The sequence below is a fragment of the Cyprinus carpio genome, chromosome B21 (assembly GCF_018340385.1).
Source record: "Cyprinus carpio isolate SPL01 chromosome B21, ASM1834038v1, whole genome shotgun sequence".
Classification (NCBI taxonomy): Eukaryota; Metazoa; Chordata; class Actinopteri; order Cypriniformes; family Cyprinidae; genus Cyprinus; species Cyprinus carpio.
Window position 1 is genome coordinate 1,575,462 of NC_056617.1, and position 23,415 is coordinate 1,598,876.

The 23,415-nt window shown below is 34.0% G+C and overlaps 3 long non-coding RNA genes across 3 annotated transcripts; all 3 read right to left on the reverse strand.

The window, feature by feature from the left end:
• Nucleotides 1-288: 288 nt before the first annotated feature.
• On the reverse strand, nucleotides 289-23,399 carry LOC122141266. Its single transcript, XR_006157647.1, has 3 exons — nucleotides 23,233-23,399; nucleotides 20,616-20,684; nucleotides 289-432 (listed from the first exon to the last, which is right to left on the reverse strand). It is a non-coding gene; the product is annotated as an uncharacterized LOC122141266 (long non-coding RNA).
• Nucleotides 3,099-3,433, reverse strand: LOC122141268. Its single transcript, XR_006157649.1, has 2 exons — nucleotides 3,306-3,433; nucleotides 3,099-3,184 (listed from the first exon to the last, which is right to left on the reverse strand). It is a non-coding gene; the product is annotated as an uncharacterized LOC122141268 (long non-coding RNA).
• Nucleotides 12,497-14,580, reverse strand: LOC122141263. The gene is made up of 3 exons (XR_006157644.1): nucleotides 14,505-14,580; nucleotides 12,685-12,826; nucleotides 12,497-12,540 (listed from the first exon to the last, which is right to left on the reverse strand). It is a non-coding gene; the product is annotated as an uncharacterized LOC122141263 (long non-coding RNA).
• Nucleotides 23,400-23,415: the final 16 nt, after the last annotated feature.

Sequence of the window (23,415 nt, forward strand, 5' to 3'; positions counted from 1 at the left end):
ACCGGTCAGACAACAGACTGACTTATTCATCAAGGCGAAAAAAAAAGTGTGCAAATATACAGTCCCCCCCAAAAAAAATCATAATCCTAAAAATCTCCAAACCATGTTCCACATCATCTTTTTCGTCGTCATCATTTCTTTCTTCTTCATTATCTTCATTTTTTTCAGATCAAGTCTTGTGCATTATCACCTTCTGTGAGCTTATGACTGAATCGTAAGATAAAACACACCAAGATGGGATATTTTTTTCCATCAGTTTTGTGTTTCATAGCCAATCTTGTTCTTGTCAGAATAAAAGTCCTGTCTCTCAGTCAGTCTGTGATGCACACCATGCTCTGTTTCTCCAGAAACTCTTATAAAGCTGCTGCAAACTAAACCTTTAAGAGCTTCCTGCTGCTTTCTCCAAAATAAACATGTGATGCTTTATATCATCTAAAAGTGAAGAAATGAAGATATTACTATTAGCATTGTATTTAGCTGTACTATAAAATTTTAATTTTTCTTAAACACTCAGTCAAACTTTGGATTAAATCTAAGCTTACAATTCTTAAGTAAGATACAATATTTGCTGCTTTCTAAAAAAGAGAAAACATCTGTCAGGACTGTCAGTATAACACTGTATTTCAGGTTTCTCTGTATGTTATTAATATCTCACCTCATCTGTGAGCGTCTGTCTTTGTATATCATCAGAATGAACCTCTGCAGGTCTGTCTGCATCATGACAAACTGCAAATCACAAACATCTGATTATTTTCAGACAGTTTATTAGCAGTGGATGAATGTTGAAGTTTAGGATGACTTTTATGTGTTCAGATAACAGAAGATGAAACAGAGTTGAGGATTAAATAAATACATGTAACAGTGTTTTTCTCATAAAGATCATAAACATTCACAGTTTGAGTCTGTGTATTCCAGAGCTGATCAGTCTGACTCGTGTCTTGCTCTGTTTCTCTCCTGCTTCAGTAGATTGACTCTTGTTCTCTTTGCTGCTCATGTTGTTTGTGACGCTCCACTGATGTTCTGCCATTCATTTATACAGCAAAATCTACAATTTAGAGTTCAAGTGAAGTTTGACATTTATCAGGGATTTTTGTGTAATACAGGTTTATGTTTCACTATCACTTTTTGGAGTTCAGGAACATGTCTTACTTGGCAAAATCACAGCGACCGTCTTAAAACCAACTATGAGAAGCTAAGTAGAACGCTGAAAAATATCTACATTTCAGAGAAAATTAATAAAAAAATAAAAATACTATATAAATTCAAGATTTTCAATGAAGTATAATCACAAATGGCAGCCATAGATGTCATCTACAGGTTTTTACACTGTAGATAAAAACAGTGTCAACTTAATAAAAAGTCACATTGTGTCATGTCTAACAATTTTATACAGTATGATATAGTAATTAATATGCTGTAATATTTATACTGTAAAAAAATACTGCTGCAATTAGTTATCAACATAAAATTAAAATGAACTTTAGTTTAGATTACTTAAAATTGGTTGAGATTACAGTAAATATCCAACTTAAGTCAGCAGGAACACTTACTTTTTTTAAAGTTGAAACAATGCATTATTACTTATTATTAAGTTGGCTTGAGAAACAATTTAAACTAACTCCTCCTAGAGCTTTAACTCTACAGACTCCAAACTCAGCCCAGATCTTCAGGGACTGATGCTAATCATGCTAGAAATGTGCTTGCACCCATGCTAGTAACTTGCTAATAATGCTAACGACATGCTAATCATGCTAGAAACATGCTAGCGACATGCTAGTTACATGCTAATCATGCTAGAAACATGCTAGTAACTCTGCTAATCATGCTAATGACATGCTAGTCACTTGCTATTAATGCTAGCAATATGCTAATCACTTGCTTTTTTAAAACTTTTTAAAAAACTTCTTAAACTTTTCAAACGTTCTAAACAGGCTTTCTCAAAGCAAAAAGCTCTCTGATGTTGAGGAGTCAGAGGCTGAGCACTGAGCCTAGAGAAATATAAAATAGATATAATGTGGATTTGTTTTAAACAGTCATGTATTGGGATTTACGTGCACATTTTTCTGTACTAATTGGTATCCTAATAATATGACATAAAATTGCTCTTTAAGTAAACAAGTTCCAACATCCTGATTAATCATTTTGAGCTTCTAGTTCTTTATATTATCTGTTACAAATTTAAAACCATGGTAACTGAGACTATCATCTTTAGTCTGTGATGCTCCGTTCTTTGAATTAGTGAATACTGATCATGATCATCAAAATCATTAACATAGGGGCTTTTCTTGATCACTGTGATAATGAAGTGCTTTGCTGCTTCTTGTATAGAATCCCGACTCCCTATAAATGTTTTTAAAACTACAATGTACAGTATTTTTTCCCCATGTGTAAAATAGGTTCCATTAGTTAATGTATTAACTAACATGAACAAACAATGAACAATACATTTATTACAGTATTTATTAATCTTTCTTAATGTTAGTTAATGAGAATACAGTTGTTCACTGTTATTCATATTAATTCAGAGTGTATTAACTGTCAGACACAACTGTTGATTTTAATAATGCATTAGTAAATGCTGAAATAAACATGAACTAAGATTAATAAATGCTGAAGAACTATAATTCATTCTTAGTTCGTTAACTAAAGTAGTTAACTAATGTTAACTAATGAACCTTATTGTAAAGTGTTACTGTAAAATCTGTTGTTTTAATGATGAGATATATTATTAAAAACCTGCCTTCAGATATTCCAAGATATAATGTAAATCACTGATGAAATGCACTCGATGCTGATTCATTTGCTTCATTACTGTTTCAGACTCATGCAACATTAATATTTAAATCTGACACAACAGGCAAATATTATATCAATTAGTATGTATATTACTTCTGCATAAAATATGTAATATGTATATGTATTATACATATACATACAAAAGCCCCTGCCCCTTTGATCACAGACGTGAAAATAAACTTTTGGTCTGATCTGTGATTTCTACAATCGTAATACGTCAATAATATTTGTCATCCTCAATTCCCTCTCTCTCTAATTCTAATTCATCTTCAGATTCTAAACATACACACACCCATCTTTTCCTCTCTGTTTAATTCTCCTGCAGTTTGTGATGCTGCACAGATCTTCTCCCATGAATTAATTTCTTTTAAACTATTTTCCATCATCTCTTGGGAAAATAAATAAATACATTAAGTTTAGTTTCGTTATAACACAAGCATCAGATTTATGTCCAGAATTAATAATGAAAAACACCCATCTATGATCTGAATCTAGTGAATTGTCAATACCTTGTGATGATCTGAATCTAGTGAATCTCCGGTGCATCTCTGATGTCTGATGTTGAAGTGTCTGAGGTTAAGAGGTTTAGAGAAGTACAGTGTGCACTGGTGACGCCTCTTCTGGCACTGAGCCTAAACAAAGACAGAACTAGTGTGTGTTGGTGGTGTTTGCACAGTTCGGCTATCTATCGACATTAACTGCATGGTTCATTTACTCAGTGGCTCAGTGGCAAATAGTAACAGATAGAAAATGATCTTATACTGCTGCTGTGAGAGAACATTCAATACATGTACATAACTAATGTGTGTTTTTCAGTGACAACCCTTGATAGCTAAAAAGCCAATAGCTGATATAATGCTGATATAGTAGTTGTCATACCCATGAACTGTTTTGTGTGTTTTCATCTCCATGTGCTCATTGTGACCTAGTTTTCCCTTGGGTCTGATTGTTTCATGAATCCTGATTAATCTGTGATCTTCCAAGTTCTTCATATTGTCTGTGGGAATACAGATTTAAAAACACGGTAACTGAAGCTACAGGCTTTTGTCTGTGGTGCTCTTGATGTCCTGCTCCATTCTTTGAACTGGTGACTATTGATCATGAGCATCAATAAGGAAAGGAAAGGTTGTGACATGTGGGGTCCCATACTTGGAATTTGTTCTATGCATTTAACCCATCCATGTCCACACACACAGTAAACAAAAAACAAACACATACCGTGAACACACACCCGTTTTTATTTAATATGTAGGGGAGTGCCCTTTAATTGCGTCCCTTCTGTATATCACCCTATAATCCATTCCAACAACTATGTCACCATATCCTTCATGTATATAGGGGTGTCACTATGGGTGTGTGTTCTGTCTGCATCATTTGAGCGAGACACCGTGTTTCCGGCGGGACGCGTGAATGTTTGTACGGTAAGAGCCAGTGTTGGGGAAAGTTACTTTTAAAAGTAATGCCTTACAATATTGCATTACTCCCTAAAAAAGTAACTAAATACGTTACTTAGTTACTTTTTATGGAAAGTAATGCATTACATTACTTTTGCGTTACTTTCACGTTACTTTTTAAATATGAGCAGGGCTTGATTGTTATATGTAATTAATATAAGAAGTTCTATTTATAGCAAATGTTAAAGCCAAAAAGTGTAATGAATAAATCTCAGGCTGAAGGAGAAGTAAATTCACGTCTGTACAGTAGAACACAGGAGAAGAAGGTTCAACACTCTTCAGCAATAAAAAAAAAAAACAATGAAGCACAATTGTTAGTTTATCTAAAGTCATTTTTGATTATTAGTATGGTTGAACTGGATCATTAAAGGTCAGCAGCAAAGACACTGTTAATAAAATGGGAATAGATACATTTGTGTTATTTAATATATTTAATTATTGCAGGTTTGCGTCATATTCTGAGTTTATTATTTCACTGTTTTGATTAATTTTGATGAATACTAAATCTGTTTTTTTTTTTTTTTTTTTTTGTGAGTGGGATGAATTAATGAAAATTCACATTTAGTCTAGAACTACAGTAACATCATGTTCACACAGCGCACACAAACGCCTCCATACTTCCGATTTCTCCCAATATGGGAATAGAGTAATGTGTTACCTTACTACTAACTTTAAAGTAATGTTAGTTGTAACACGTTAAAAGAAACACAGACAACAACATACAAATCAAAAAACCAAGTCTAAAGGCTAGAGGTTACTTGAAAAAAGTAATCTGATTACGTAACTCGCGTTACTTGTATGCATTACCCCCAACACTGGTAAGAGCTGTTGGCAGTGACTGTAGCATGATTTGCTCGTGGGCTTGTCTCACAGGGATTATATGGGTTTTCTTATTAAAGGTTGGACAGGGGAAATTTTGTGGGATGCCGTCGATTTGATGCGTGTTTAGTACACAGCAGTTTTGCTGCCGTGTGGATCGCACTACAGGTATGTTTTAACCGTTGACGAATATATGATTGCTAGTAGCCGGGCTGGCCAAATTCATATTTTGTTATATTTTTATATTTAAGGTGCGGGCCAATGTGCAAGGGACATTACAGTGGGCTCTGGGTTCATCTAAACCTCTATGCGGATGTTCCTTGTGCTGTCTGCATTGTTTTTTGCTGCCGATTTCGACATCATCGGATTTGTCGCAGTGATTATATCCTGTTTTCAGGATCTAAGTGAGACGGGACTGGACTAGTTTGTCTGCATGATTGAACCGGCAGACGAGCATTAACTCTTTCCGCTCGCGTGTTGACGCGCTGTGCTTGATCTCTCGTCCATTGGTCATGTTCATGGTGTTGAACGCACTACATCAGCTGGACCGATGATTGCAGCCGTTGGCGTGGTGCTTGTATCATCGATTCTGTGCTGTGCGTAACCAATTTGAATCAAAAGCCTCCAGTGGCGTCCACATATTAGATCAGCCACCTAACTGTCACCATTCCTTTCGGCAGTTTGTTTTTTAAACATTATTTGATTTTCTTGTGAGTTGATTGTTGTTGTGTGGTTTATATTTTTCCTATTGACTTGAGTTGTGCTGGGTATATTATCCATATATAGATTTTGTGTGATTCAAGTTTATTTTTTGTTTGTTTATTTCTTATGTGCGGGCAACCTAAGGGCAGCCTATAGAATGTGTTTTTCTTTGAAAGTGACGTGACATTCAGCAAAGTATGGTGACCCATACTCAGAATTCGTGCTCTGCATTTAACCCATCTGAAGTGCACACACACAGAGCAGTGAACACACACACACACACACACACACACCCAGAGCAGTGGGTATCATTTATGCTGCGGTGCCCGGGGAGCAGTTGGGGGTTCGGTGCCTTGCTCAAGGACACCTCAGTCGTGGTATTGAAGGTGGAGAGAGAACTGTACATGCACTCCCCCCCACCTACAATTCCTGCCGGCCCGAGACTCGAACTCACAACCCTTCGATTGGGAGTCTGACTCTCTAACCATTAGGCCACGACTTCCCTGTGATATTGTTAGTGGTGTTCGCCCATTTCTGTCCATCCTAGCATTGTCGGGTGACCGGACGCGGCACCTTGATTCGACGAGTCAAACTGATGTGGTGAACTCTTTTAAAATTGTTTTAGATTGTCTGGGGCTCTGTTTAATGTTGTGGATATGATTGGTTTACTGCGTGTGTTTTGTTATTTTTTGTGTTCCTCTTACTTTCAGAATTGGGGCAGCTGGTTGCAGAAGATTAGCGTCTCTTCCCGATTGTTGGTGAGCCAGCGCCCCATTCTGAAGTGAGCGTTCGCCCCACACTTAATTTATCGTGTGCAGTGAGTGTGCACGTATGATTGCTGTATCATATCTGCCAAGGAGAGCCAGCGCCCCATTCTGAAGTGAGCGTTTGTGTGTCATTTTGTGTGAAGATTCTTTTGATTTATTGGTGTTTATCGTGTTAAATAAAATTTGATACTTTTCTCATTAATGAAAGTAGTTTTTTTTGTTTTTTTTACACTCAACCCATGTCTGATACTTGACTCTGATATAACAAACCTCTGAGCCTTGTTCTTGTTTTAAAGGGCATTTTCCCCCCGGAAAGAGGCCCCCCGGGTGGCGTAGTCTGTGACTCTCCTAAATTTTTTGGTGTACCTCTAGTCCCAAGCCCGCCACATAACTAATATAAAACTGAGACTTGAATCCCAGACCTTTGGGTTATAAGTCAGAGACTCTATCCATTAGGCCACGACTGCCCCTCAATAGAGATGAGGGCTTATCTTTAGCACTCTGATTCAATGTTTAGGTTAAATAAAGTGATTCCTGAATCAGACTTGATGACTGCAGCACAAACAGCTCTTTCACAGAATCCTGCTGAAGATACTGCAGCACAAACAGCTCTTTCACAGAATCCTGCTGAAGATAAACCGGATCTCCTGGTCTGTAGGAACCCAATAATGACTCACCGCTCAGTATTTTCTCACTTTATTTAAATTTTTATTAAATCAATAATATATCACATCATAACATTTAAAAAAAACATTTCTAAAGACAATAACTGAGAAGCATCACGCAAGTCTTAAAAGCTTTAAAGAACAAAAAAAAAAATGATCTTGCATCACACCTGTCTGCATCTTAAAGCTATCAGTGAGACAGACAGTCGAGGTAAAATAACCACCTTCCCCAATCGTGACTCTTTGTCTTGTGGTTGTATTTGCATGAGTTAACAGCAGAAATGTTCCTCAAGGGTGAGGGTAGTGTAAAATTACATGCACAGACTGTAAGCAGTAAATATGAGGCCATTTTAATGTTCAATATCAATTAATCTTCACAGTCAGCAGGGTTATTATAGTAAACTAAAATCAAAACTGAAACCTTGAAAGAAAATTAACATTAACTGCTTGTATAGTTTCAGAGAGTTACTAAGGAACTATTTATCACTTTCATTTAGTATAAACTTGATGTACTACAATAAACTAAAAATGACACAAAAATGAATAGAAACTGACAAAAACAAAAAAAATGACTAAAAGTTGTCAGTGATACTAAAATAACACTGATAGTGGAAAGACTCTCTTTTTCCTAATCTTTTTTTGTGCCCAGTTTTGCAGATACACTGACTACACAGAAAAAAGAAAAACACATTAAGCCACAAAATAAATACACTGTGTATTCATAACACTGCAGTTATTCTGAAGGCTAATATCTCACATTTTAAACATCACATGCTACGCTGTTTTCATTTCAGTAATTAAAAACAAATCAGGACTGTGCCTTTGTAATGCAGTTTTCTGTGAAAATGTCAGAGCTTTGATCAGATCAGAACAGTCTGAGCTGCGTTTCCAAAAAGCATTGTGAGTCTAAGTTGATCGTAGCTCCATTGGGTTCAGTGGGTCTACGATGTTCTTAAGCTTACGATGCTTTTGTGAAACACAGCCCTGGTCAATAATAAGTTAAGGTGATGTTAAAAAATAATTACTTGTTGTTGTTGTTTTTTAAATAGAGAATAGTGCATACTGTGCAGTACTCATAAATAAGCTAGTGCTTTTTTTTTTTTTCTCTATCAATGATCTGCTTGTGTTTTCTAGATAAAAACTACACAATCTGCTATCAGATTAAACTGGACATCATGAATACAGACTGAAAGTGATCTGGAAGACACACAACACACATAATGTTGGTTTGATGTGTGTTTCGTATGCTTGGCTTACACAGCAATGTTTTCCTTCTAAACATGAAATTTTAATACCAGTACTTATATTTTTATTGTTATCTTAGACAACATTTTTCCAACACTGAAGTTCCGTATAGCTTATATGGACAATAGGTAGACTGACAAACTCAACTATGTAATTGAGATTAAAAAACAAACAAACAAACATTATGTCCTAATTTAAGAAGGGTTAAAATGAGCTAAAAGAAGCTTTTGAGTAATTATACGTTTGTCTCAAAGCCTTTAGTGTGAGTTACTGAGATACAAAAACTTTGTGAGAACTCTGTGACAACTAGCTCTAGTCTAAACTACAACATAAATATAAACACAGGGTACAATCATCATGCAATAATTCATTCAAAGGGACATTTCTTCACTTTTTATCTAGACACACATCTTATATAAAGCATTAAATGAGTTTAATATTCATCCAGTAGGTTTTGCTGCAGAAATTGATTCAGTGACCAGATCAGCAGGACATGCAGATTAAATGTATGAGCCGTTGTGTTTTCATCTAATAACATTCACACACAAACACAATGATAGTTTGTTTACACTCCATGACCAGGAACATTCTAGCAGAAGTGGGGAAAGTTAAAGGGGATCCTTGTTTTCAGGTGTGCATAATTATTAACTAGGTTTCTTTTACAGATAAAATTAGCCAAAAAAAAAGAGATTTTACTCAGACTGGAAAGTGAAAAAACAGGTAGAGAAGAAAGGACATGTTGCTGGTGCTGTATGCTCATGTGGAAATTATTTATTTTTGAGCGGTGACATGAAAAAATCACTATAAATGCGTTCCTTACTTTCAGAAAGAGCAGTACTCTGCTGCAGTGAAAGAACAAAGACATGAAAAAAAATACAAAAAAAAAAAAAGAGATAAAAATAGAGAGAGATCTGCTGTGAAGATGTAAAGAGATAATTCACCTTAAAATTAAAATCCTGTCATTAGTAACCCTCATGTCGTTCCAAACCTGTAAGACCTTTTTCATCTTCAGAACACAAATTAAGATATTTCTGATGAAATCCAAGGGATTTTTCTGACCCTCAATTGTTGTATAAATATTTTATTTTTGTTTTCTTTGAAAACAAAATGTAATATCTTAGCATCATAACAATACAGTTGAACTCCTGAAGTCACATGGACAGTTTTAATGATGTCCTTGCTATGTTTCTGGGTCTGGGAACATCGCAGTTGTGTTGCTGTCTAAGGAGGGTCAGAGAGCTCTCGGATTTCATCAGAAATAGTGAGTAATTAATCAAAAAACAATCAACAAAACCAACACCTTAATAAATACATTATGTATATTAATTAAAAAAATAACATCTCAAAAAACAAACAACAACTGAAATTCTATGGATGCTTTGTTTTTTATTTCTAGGCCTATTTCGCTGTTATTTCTCTGTTTATCATAATAGTTTTGATGCATCTTTATTCACCAGAACTTTTAAGTTAATAGTGTGATACTTTATTTGTACATGTTAAAAATGTCTTAATTATGAGCCATTTTGCCATACAAACGCATCAGATATTAATCCCAGTTTTTCTTGCCTATTATCTTTTTTAAAATATTGTCAAGCTTGTCATCTCCTTTCTCAAGCAGTGTGATGAAGCTAATTATAACACTGATGCTGTAATATGATTCAGATTCATCAGATGTGTGTGATGAGTCTCTTTATGCTCCATGTGTGTCATTATGATCCTCATTCAGCTGCAGAATCAGATTCTTCTCATACTGGAACCTGAAACTAAACACCTTTGAGACTGAAAGATCTACTTCCATCTAGTGGACAAAGACGATAACTGCAGTCAATATTCTACACAAAACACATCAACTGATGCATATTTGATTTATAATGCCTTAAATTATATGTATTATAATTATTTATTTATTTTTGGCTCTGTTGTGTGTAAACAGTAGAAGTCTAGTCTAAAGTCTTGAGTCTTGTGTTTCTGTTAAAGTCATTGATGAGCTGCTGATGTGAATCAGGTCATCATGTCAAGGTGATTTTCCTACAGTAGATTTTTTTGTTTAATGCATGTCAGTTTATATTAAAGATGTCTAACCACATATTAAATCAAAAATTCCCTTAAAAGATTATACAAAAAAAATTATAATATTAAGAATATCTACAAAAAAAAAAACATCATCATCAGACAAAAGAATAAACAAAAAATTCATCATCAGCTGACAGATGAATCCAGAAAGAGTCTGGGTTAGAACAGAAATAATTTACTGTTTCCTATTTTATTTTTTTAAAGAAAGTGACATTCAGAAACAGATATTTTACATTGTTGAGTGAAACTGGAGATAAATCTGCATAATGAGATCAGACCCATTGAACCATGAGCACCATCAGCTACAAAACCAAACGTCTGATTGAGTCTTTAACAAAATACACACAGAATCCAGTGAAATGTATATATATATATATATATATATATATATATATATATATATATATATATATATATATATATATATATTAGTGAGCTGTTTGACTTAAATTTCACATCTTTTGTTTGACTTAAATGCTGTTTCCCCAAAATGTTCTGTCCCTGTTCAACGATTTCTAAGAAACGCTTTAAATACAACAAATTAAGTGGATAAAGTCTAAGTTACTTTCATTTAACATTAACTTTCATTTGCATTTGTAGATCCCTTTAACTCTTAGGGGGGTCTATCTTTAGATGTTTCAGTGATGTTGTTGTTTTTTGGACATTTTAAACACTGTAAATTGTAACCCTTAAATATAAAGTGAATATAAATTATTAATAATACTAATACTAATAATAATGTATCGGAAAAAAAGACATCTATAGCCAAGGTATAATACTTATAAATTGATTACTTAATTTTTATTAAAGACTGGTCATAACTTTTTTAAAGTCAGTTGCATAAAAGGTAGACTGACCCAATCTGGACCTGAAAGGTAAGACTGATTAACTCTTGGTAAACTTAGTTGGTTAAACTAGTTCTTGAGACACAGTCTTAACTTAGTGGCTATATTTGTCCAGCTGGCCCTAGGTTTAATTATATACTAAATTCAAAGGGAAAAGATGTACTATGCATTAACATTAATCATTTAACTGCTTTATTGTGATAGTGAGTGTGGGAGTTTGACCATGAAAACTTCACAACTTAAAGCACAAATTACAAAATCAACAGTGGAAAAAAGAAAGAAAAAGAAAAAACAGAACTAAGTCTCAGAAACACTTTCAGTTTGCACAGATGATAAGACAGTTGTACTATGTTGTGCATTACACAACATTTGAATTGTGCTTTACTGTAAAAATGTAATAGTGGCTTGAAAAATTGCTTAAAAGATGTAATATACAGAAATGCAGATTAATTGCAATTGCTTTATTCTGTTGACAACCACAGATGCTCAGATCTTCAGGTTTATACATCAAGCAGTAACTCTAATGCTGGATAAAAGCAGTATCAACGTCATAAATGGCAATGCTTCGCCAGATAATATTTTAAATTTTTATAGTGTATTTTTTTTTTTTCACAGTATAAATCAATGTGTATGCATTATTGTGTGTGTGTGTGTGTGTGTGTGTGTGTGTGTGTGTGTGTGTGTGTGTGACAAATTTGTGTTGTAAAAAAAAACTTTTTTTTTTCTAGGGCAGCATTCTAAATCAAAATAAAATCTAAATCACAATATTGCTTAGTTTGATTATGAAATGGCAAAGGCTGTGAATATTTACACTTCATTGATCTGTGTTCAGTGACATAAGAGCAGATCATGATCCAGTGTTTTCAGAGCAGAGCTTGATAGTTTTATCATCTGAAAGTGAAGAAAGTAAGATATAACAAATAGTATTGTATTTTCTACAGCTGTAATATAAAATACAATTATTTTGTATTAAACAACAGTCAAACGTTTGACTAAGTTTACAGTTCTTAAGTCCAATATTAGTTATATTTCACCTCATCTGTGAATGTCTCTCTGTGAACCATCAAAGTGAATCTCTTCACACCTCATCTGTGAATGTCTCTCTGTGAACAATCAAATCTAATAACCACAGCGTCTGTCTTTGAATCCTCAGAATGAATCTCTGCAGGTCAGTCTGAATCATGACAAAACATCTTCATTTACAATGGATGAATGTTAAAGCTCAGGATTCATCGTATGCATTCAGAAGACGAAACAGAGCTGATGGTGAAATAGATACATGTAACAGTGATTTATCATAAAGATAATAAACACTCACAGTTTGGTCTGTCTCCATAAATGCTGTTCCGTGTAACTTGTCTCCGTGTCTGTTTCTCTCCTGCTTCAGTTGATTGACTCTCGTCTTCTTTGCTGATCATTTTGTGATTGCTGCAGATTCTGAAGCTCCAGTGAGGTTCAGCCTTTAATTTGTATTGCAAAATGTACAGTTAGAGTTAAAATGAAGTTTGGCATGTATCAGTGATTATTGTGTAATACTGGTTTATGTTTCACTTTCACCTTAGGCTTGTGTGCTGTTACTGTATGTACAGTATACGATGATAAAATCAGATCTAAAGCCTTACTCCTAACTAACTTAAGTTTGACACAGCAGTAATTTCACACTCAAAAATGCATTAAAACTACAAAAAACACTTCATACAGTCTCAAATCAGCTCATTCTTTATAACACAAGCAAAGGTTTTCACCAAACAAACACACTTTCTCACAGATAAAACAATGACATGACAAACACTAACAGATAGCATTATACAATGATTTCTATCATAAAATGTGTTTAGAAAACAAGAACGAGACTCTAGTGTTCAGAATTCACTACAGGATGCTTCATTGCAGTTCAACATTATTCCTCTTTGTAGATGGGAATGAAATTGAGAGACTAACACCTGTGAAGGTGTTTAGTTACATATAACTGTTTTACATTTTTTTTTATTTTGGAATATATTTATGGAGGCCATGTCTGATCTTGTATGTATGTTTTGTCTTCAGGTTTATACATTGACTGCAATAATTCTGGATAAAAACAGTGTCAACTTATAAAATACATATAGCATCATATTTAAGAATCTGTAAAATCTGTGTAAAGTTTGATTTATTCTTAAACTAACTACTGTATACATAATTATACAGTAAAATACTGTAAAAATATACTGCTTCAGTTAGTTATAACAGCTTCAAAATTTTTGAGATAACTTAAAAAACTAAGTAAAGGAAATTAAAATAATGAACTTACAATTTTTTAAGTCAAGCATGAACACTTAAGTTGAAAAACCACTAATATTTATTTTTAAAAGGAGTCATAGATTACGATTTCACTTTTTTTATATTAGTTAGTGTGTAATGTTTGCTGTTAGAGCATAAACAACATCTGCAAAGTTATGATGCTCAAAGTTCAATGGAAAGGGAGAAATTGTCTTTTTCAGAATTCGCTTTTTAAGGCCTACAACAAACTGCTGGTACGGACTACAGTGAGCTACTTCCTGGATTAGTGACATCATAAACCATGAAATTTAAATATACCCCGCCCCCTGGAACATGCAACAGAGTGGGAGGGGCCATGTCGGGCTGCTTTAGAGAAGAGGAAGAATTGTTGTATGTTCTTTAAGTTGTTTTCTGTTAATATCTCCATCATAATTTGTAGTATGGATAAAGCTTTAGTACGGATAAAACCGTATATCAAAAGATAACAGAAACAACAATAGCATTTACAAATAACAGTGTATCTTAAAAATGAGATAACTACAAAAAAAAACCATACTATTCTGAAACATCCTGTAAGAGCCGTGATTGCACAAGTTCTGCGCAGTCCGCTTCACTAATATTCTCTGGGTCTCAATATGTGAAAAATAATGTTTTTTTTTTTTTTTTTTTTTTTTAAATAATAAATAACAAGAAGCATGAATCCATGTTACAGTGCACCCCATAAACACAAGCAAGCCTTTAGACAACCCCTTTAAGATGTGAGCAATTTAGTTGGACAAGAAACATACAATTGAAAGTTTAATTTCATTATAATATAAATCTGATTTAATGATGAAAGTCTTTCATCTTCAACACAATTAAAGATAAGGGAGTCATTACCTTGTGATGAGCTGTCTGTGTTGAAGTGTCTGTAAGTGTTACAGAGAAGCACGGGTTAATGCCTCTTCTGACACTGAGCCGAAAAGAAAAGAAGGAACTGGAGCATGATGCTGTTTTTACACAGTTAGTACATCGTCATCAGCTGCACAGTAAAGTTACTACACAGTGGAGTAAAGGAACAGCTGCTACATGCTCTCAGAGTATATTATAATACACATATTCCTCTGCTTACTGAAACAGTGCTGCTTGAACCTTTGTGAACCCTTTAGAAGTTTTTCATTACGCTAATTAAGACATGCAACAGGTTAGAGAACGTTTGATTGTCAAAATATCACTAGAATATGTGGAAATGAACCCACCTTTTATGCTTAAAGGTTTTTTTTGTTTTGTTTTTTTTTGGCAAAAAAAATAAATAAATAAATAAATAAATAAAATAAAAATCATTAGTTCAATTACTTATTTTTCTGCTAGTTTTGACCTCTGATATTATAAAAGTGATTAAGATCATGTGTGTGTGAGTGTGTGTAGACACATTATTCTCTTTCTCTTCTATATATATATAACAGTTATCAAACCAAACACCTTTAAAAAAATTGAAATAAAAATAAATATATACTGATCTACAACCTTTTAAATTCAATAATTTATTGAAAAGTGTAATCTCAGCTGTTTTAAAGGTTTGCAATGTGCTTTGTTGCCTGCTGCTATTTTTCTCATGTATTGTTTTTTTATGAATGCATACAATATTACAGTAACATTCTTTTTTTAAAATCACAACGTACAACATGGAAAATAACACAAAAAGTTAACAGAAGTATTATTCATATTTATTTGAAGCAGTGTGTGAACTGAATGTCATTCAGTAGTACTGATTAAATACAGTGAAATTCATTTAAAAAACTTACTTCATTACAGTTCATATTTCTGTGATTTCTGAGAGGTATGCTACATTGTGTTCTAATAATACATAATCATTGTTATTGCTCATTTATAAAAACATGCATTATATGAAAAGAGTAGTACAGTACAACTCATTCATCCTGTCTAAACTGTGTGTATAAATGAATTATTATTACAAGACATGCACTGCTTGATCAGGGACTGAATCTGATGAATGTTCTGCTGGTTAGACAAAATGAACCACTGCTTTCTAAAGAGAGAAAACACTCTCAGAACTATAACACACCCAGCTGTCGATATTACAAGTTACTGCGTCTAATCTATTTGAATTAATTTGATTGTCTGCATATGATGTGTAATATCTGACCTTGTCTGTGAGTCAGCATGGATCATGAGTATAAAAAATCACAAATACAAACATATGATAATCTTCATACAGTTTATATAACATGAAATGACAGTTTAGGATTAGGATTTCTGTGGGTCATTCAGGTGATCGGTAATTCATGAGTATCTTAAAATGAAAAATATTATATACAGCTGTGCATAATTATTATAGTTAATAAGTAAAATGGCCAACAAGAGATTTAAGTGAGACAACTGTCAAAAATGATGAAATGCCCAAGAGAAAGTCATATCTTGAACTGGTGCTCATCCCTCAAGAGTTATTCATACATAAACGTTTAAAGAATCGGTCTTCATGTATTTCATGACATATTTCAAGTTTTTTCACAGTTAATGTGTGTCTTTCTTCTCAAACTGTTTTCAAGGCCCTGCTGCTCCAGTGAGAAATTAATTGTCTGTTGATCACGCTTTCATTTAGAAATATCTAGAGAGTGTTGCATCCTTATCATGGATATTTCATAATTCTGCCATGGTCCTGTAGTCTAGGATGTGGTAACACTGTAACTGTGTGACAACACACACTTCTGCTTATACGAATTATCTCAATACACTCTTAAAATAAAGGTGCTTCACGATGCTATAGAAGAACCTTTGTGTCTAAATGATTCCATAAAGAACCTTCAACATCTGAAGAACCTTTCTGTTTCACAAACGCTTCTTTGTGATAAGTAACTCGTGGCCTCAAGATACTAACTCGTGGCCTCAAAATAAGAAACTCATGGCCTCAAGATACTAACTCGTGGCCTCAAAATAAGAAACTCATGGCCTCAAGATACTAATCTAGTCTCAGATGATCCAGACAGACCTGTAAAGTTTCATTCTGATGTCAAAAGATCTTCAGCATGTTCTAAAGAACACACAACATCCCTGTGACACCATCAGCTGAAGTCCTGATCATCTTCATCATCATCATCATCAAAGACTCCATCACTCCAGACTACAGTGTGTTCAGATCCTGGACTCCTTCAGCTCCTCCAGACTCATCTGATCACTAACAGACTGATGCACTGCACAAGAGCCGTTCTCACCTGGACAGATGTGACAGAGCCTGTTAAAATATTCATCCACTAGAAAACACAGAACTCTATGAACTCAGACAATAATCATGAATGTGACCCTGGAGAACAAAACCAGTCATAAGGGCCAATCTTTCAATATATTTCAGAATATAAACTGCTTAATCGGCCATTTTCAGTAAGATTTAACGTTACTAAATGTGTTTGTATGCCTGTGCGTTTAACTTGAATAATGTCCAACAGATATCTATTTTAAAGCAGTGGATAATTCACTGTGTAGCGGGCATAGCTGCCTAGTTAATTTTGGTAACAACTTGAGTACCTACTGCATGGTAATCAAAATGTTTATTGCTGAAGCAGAAATAGACATCGCAGCCTTTACAAGTAATTCGCATGCAAAGTATCTGGTTGCCATGACAGCCTCACGCGCTTGCTGCTGCGCTAATCACAGTAAAACCGCTTTTAATGGTAACTCACATGGATTGTGACTTTGTACGTTTACTACAGAAATGCTAAAATGTATTTAAAAATTTGACTGACAAGCGTCAAGCTACGCCTATGTGTATAAATAGAATTGAGCTATTTGCAGTTTAAATAGCATATCACTGATGCTGTAATATGATTCAGATTCATCAGATGTGTGTGATGAGAGTCTCTTTATGCTCCATGTGTGTCATTATGATCCTCATTCAGCTGCAGATCAGATTCTTCTCATACTGGAACCTGAAACTAAACACCTTTGAGACTGAAGATCTACTTCCATCTAGTGGACAAAGATGATAACTGCAGTCAATATTCTACACAAAACACACTGATACATATTTGATTTATAATGCCTTAAATTATATTTAATACATGTGACATTCTTCCAGGTCAATTCACTAAATGTCATTTAGTTATCAACTCACACGTTTGTGTAAAGCATCATAACTTGTAGCAATCTTTGATCACCTTCTTCTCTAATGAGTCTGTTGTGTAAACAGTAGAAGTCTGGTGTAAAGTCTGGAGTCTTGTGTTTCTGTTAAAGTCATTGATGAGCTGCTGATGTGAATCAGGTGTGTTTCATCACACATTTTCATGAGCAGCAGTCAGGGCCGTAGCTGGGGTTTGCGGGGCCCCGGTGCAGGTTGTACTAGTGGGCCCTGCTTGAAATTGTTTAATTTGATTGTTCGTTTTATTTATTTATTTGTGCTATTTACACAATGTTTAAGTTTTTTTCAAGTTTGTAGGTGTCCAGGTACAGAAACTGAATAATCAAATGAAAAATAGATAATAATAAAATAAAATATACAGTCAAACCAAAATTTATTCAGACACCTTCAACATTTCTCACATTATCACAGTTTATTTGCTATAGTTTAGAAAATTGTAATAAAATATAACAAGAACTCAGAGTTTTTTTCCACATAATGTATATTATTGTTGCTCCTCTATGCCCCGCCTTCTGAAACACGGCGATTTTTACAAAGCTCATCGTTCTGAAAAAGCGAGGTGTGCTCTGATTGGCCAGCTATCCAGTGTGTTGTGATTGGCCGAATACCTCAAGCATGTGACGGAAATGTTACGCCCCTTAAAAAACTATGATGTCTCCCAGCACAACGAGACAAAACCAATAAAACCCATTACAAACAAGGCATTTGTTGCATCCAGTGGGGACATAATTACTGATTATAATGATTTATACTGTCTTTTATGCAGTGCGTTGCATATCGCGACACGTAAACATAAAACCATGTCTGCATTTGTGATCGGAGAAATAACAAACAAGCATGCTCTACTGCTCAAAACAAATTTCTATATTCATATATTCTATGCAAACAAGTAATTGTAAAAATAGTTAACTGCACCTGTGTTATCAACCAACTGATGATAGGAAAACTACCACAAAAGATCATTTTGCATAAATCAATTAAAATGACTTTTAATAGTTCTAATGAGGGAGTACAGTATGCCCTATATGGGGTTTCTTTCCTGCAGAGATTTGCTCCAATTTTGCTCAAATTTACCCTGCTGAGCTTGTTCAGGTGAGTTTGATCAGGGTTGGAGCTAAACTCTGTAAGAAAGTGGAAAAAAAGATCTGCACACTGTTACACTCCCTTTATTCAAAAAGTTAAAAATAGCAACGTCAGACAAACACACACACAAGCAAAGGTAATAGTTCAGTAAGTACTCAAAGATTCAAACATTTTCATTTGATGACACCTTTAACAATCAAAATCAATCAAGTGAGCAGCTACAGTATATCACATTAAAACAACACCTCAAAACATTGTGAGACAACACCCAAACACTCCCCCATTCTTTTTAATTACCTTCCTAGAATTAATCAATGTATATTTTAGTACCAAACGAGACCGTATCAACAATATTCACCTTTAAATACAAAAGATATATCAATTAGAAACATGAGTTAAAGTCAAGTTCTAAATATTATTTATTCTTTTGGCAACCTGATTATAACATTATAATCCTGATTGTAACATTGAAAGACTAAAAATGCAGTAAAAAACGGTTAATTAGTTAACGGTAAGTTTCCACACTATATATGCTGAATAACTGTAGTTAGAGTTTTTAAAAGTGAAAAAAAAACATAAACTGACACTCCAGGAATTCCCTGAATGACACTTCTTATTAGATGTTTTTGATTGAAATAACAATTTCTTCTTCTTTTTTTCTCTCTTATCAGATGTGTAGGGTTATCTTACATCTAATGTTGTAAAATGAATGTTTATTCCACTATTTTAGTATTGTGTGTGTGTTTACCATGACGGTGTTTTTAGTGAGTGTGTGTGCAGCTTCTCTATACGTTAGTATTATTCTCCTCAGCTTGTGGAAAAGCTGTTTGTGATGAGCTTTGGTTCATCATGTGACTTTCTCATCACCACCTGTTGTTGGTGGTTATCAGTGTATTATAATAGTTCAATACACATATTACTACTTAAGTAGGTAGGTATATTAACATTATCAGTTAATGGAATGCATCTTTTTTTAAGCCTCTAAAACCTAAAATGTTGCTACCATATTTTTTTCCGGTGAAGTTCTAGCAGCCGCAGCTGCCGGTATTTTAACACAAAAGTCATCCTTTTCTTTGTGTGTGGCTCAGTTTGAGACACTTAAAATGCATCTGAAAACAAAATGTTAGGATAAACCGGTCAGACAACAGACTGACTTATTCATCAAGGCGAAAAAAAGTGTGCAAATATACAGTCCCCCAAAAAAATCATAATCCTAAAATCTCCAAACATGTTCCACATCATCTTTTTCGTCATCATTTCTTTCTTCTTCATTATCTTCATTTTTTCAGATCAAGTCTTGTGCATTACCACCTTCTGTGAGCTTATGACTGAATCGTAAGATAAAACACACCAAGATGGGATATTGTTCCATCAGTTTTGTGTTTCATGCCCAATGTTGTCCTTGTCAGAATAAAAGTCCTGTCTCTCAGTCAGTCTGTGATGCACATCATGCTCTGTTTCTCCAGAAACTCTTATAAAGCTGCTGCAAACTAAACCTTTAAGAGCTTCCTGCTGCTTTCTCCAAAAATAAACATGTGATGCTTTATATCATCTAAAAGTGAAGAAATGAAGATATTACTATTAGCATTGTATTTGGCTGTACTATAAAATTTTAATTTTTCTTAAACACTCAGTCAAACTTTGGATTAAATCTAAGCTTACAATTCTTAAGTAAGATACAATATTTGCTGCTTTCTAAAAAAGAGAAAACATCTGTCAGGACTGTCAGTATAACACTGTATTTCAGGTTTCTCTGTATGTTATTAATATCTCACCTCATCTGTGAGCGTCTGTCTTTGTATCATCAGAATGAAGCTCTGCAGGTCTGTCTGCATCATGACAAACTGCAAATCACAAACATCTGATTATTTTCAGACAGTTTATTAGCAGTGGATGAATGTTGAAGTTTAGGATGACTTTTATGTGTTCAGATAACAGAAGATGAAACAGAGTTGAGGATTAAATAAATACATGTAACAGTGTTTTTCTCATAAAGATCATAAACACTCACAGTTTGGTCTGTGTATTCCAGAGCTGTTCAGTCTGACTCGTGTCTTGCTCTGTTTCTCTCCTGCTTCAGTAGACTGACTCTTGTTCTCTTTGCTGCTCATGTTGTTTGTGACGCTCCACTGATGTTCTGCCATTCATTTATACAGCAAAATCTACAATTTAGAGTTCAAGTTGAAGTTTGACATTTATCAGGGATTTTTGTGTAATACAGGTTTATGTTTCACTATCACTTTTTGGAGTTCAGGAACATGTCTTACTTGGCAAAATCACAGCGACCGTCTTAAACCAACTATGAGAAGCTAATAGAACGCTGAAAATATCTACATTTCAGAGAAAATTAATTTAAAAATAAAAATACTATATAAATTCAAGATTTTAAATGAAGTATAATCACAAATGGCAGCCATAGATGTTCATCTACAGGTTTTTACACTGTAGATAAAAACAGTGTCAACTTAATAAAAAGTCACATTGTGTCATGTCTAACAATTTTATACAGTATGATATAGTAATTAATATGCTGTAATATTTATACTGTAAAAAATACTGCTGCAATTAGTTATCAACATAAAATTAAAATGAACTTTAGTTTAGATTACTTAAAATTGGTTGAGATTACAGTAAATATCCAACTTAAGTCAGCAGGAACACTTACTTTTTTAAAGTTGAAACAACGCATTATTACTTATTATTAAGTTGGCTTGAGAAACAATTTAAACTAACTCCTCCTAGAGCTTTAACTCTACAGACTCCAAACTCAGCCCAGATCTTCAGACTGATGCTAATCATGCTAGAAATGTGCTTGCACCATGCTAATAACTTGCTAATCATGCTAACGACATGCTAATCATGCTAGATAGCGACATGAGCATACTAGTATCTTGCTAATTATGCTAGCAACATGCTAGTAACTCTGCTAATCATGCTAATGACATGCTAGTCACTTGCTATTAATGCTAGCAATATGCTAATCACTGGCTTTTTTTTTCAAACTTTTTAAACTTCTTAAACTTTTCAAACGTTTTAAACAGGCTTTCTCAAAGCAAAAAGCTCTCTGATGTTGAGGAGTCAGAGGCTGAGCACTGAGCCTAGAGAAATATAACTGATAATTGTGGATTTGTTTAAACAGTCATGTATTGGGATTTACGTGCACATTTTTCTGTACTAATTGGTATCCTAATAATATGACATAAAATTGTCTTTAAGTAAACAAGTTTCAACATCCTGATTAATCATTTTGAGCTTCTAGTTCTTTATATTATCTGTTACAAATTTAAAACCATGGTAACTGAGACTATCATCTTTAGTCTGTGATCCTCCGTTCTTTGAATTAGTGACCACTGATCATGATCATCAAAATCCTTAACATAGGGGCTTTTCTTGATCACTGTGATAATGAAGTGCTTTGCTGCTTCTTGTATAGAATCCCGACTCCCTATAAATGTTTTTAAAACTACAATGTACAGTATTTTTCCCCATGTGTAAAATAGGTTCCATTAGTTAATGTATTAAGTAACCTGAACAAACAGTGAACAATACATTCATTACAGTATTTATTAATATTTATTAATGATGGTTAATAGTTGTTCATTGTTAATTCATAATAATTCAGAGTGTATTAACTGTCAGACACAACTGTTGATTTTAATAATGCATTAGTAAATGCTGAAATAAACATGAACTAAGATTAATAAATGCTGAAGAACTATAATTCATTCTTAGTTTGTTAAATAAAGTAGTTAAATAATGTTAACTAATGAACCTTATTGTAAAGTGTTACTGTAAAATCTGTTGTTTTAATGATGAGATATATTATTAAAAACCTGCCTTCAGATATTCCAAGATATAATGTAAATCACTGATGAAATGCACTCGATGCTGATTCATTTGCTTCATTACTGTTTCAGACTCATGCAACATTAATATTTAAATCTGACACAACAGGCAAATATTATATCAATTAGTATGTATATTACTTCTGCATAAAATATGTAATATGTATATGTATTATACATATACATACAAAAGCCCCTGCCCCTTTGATCACAGACGTGAAAATAAACTTTTGGTCTGATCTGTGATTTCTACAGAGGATATACGAATTTAATACTGGTCCATCAGACTCGGTTCAGTGTCTGCTTCTCTCCTGTTTCATTACATTATATTGTTTGCCAATTGTCTTTTTCTCTCTGTTTAATTCTCCTACAGTTTGTGATGCTGCACAGATCTTCTCCCCATGAATTAATTTCTCTTAAACTTTTTTTTTTAACACAAGCATCAGATTTATGTCCAGAATTAATAATGAAAGCTTTCATCTACAACACAGCTGAAAGTAACAGTGTCAACACCTTGTGATGATCTGAATCTAGTGAATCTCATTACCTTGTGATGATCTGAATCTAGTGAATCTCCGGTGCAGCTCTGATGTCTGATGTTGAAGTGTCTGAGGTTAAGAGGTTTAGAGAAGTACAGTGTGCACTGGTGACGTCTCTTCTGGCACTGAATCTAAACAAAGACAGAACTAGTGTGTGTTGGTGGTGTTTGCACAGTTCGGCTATCTATCGA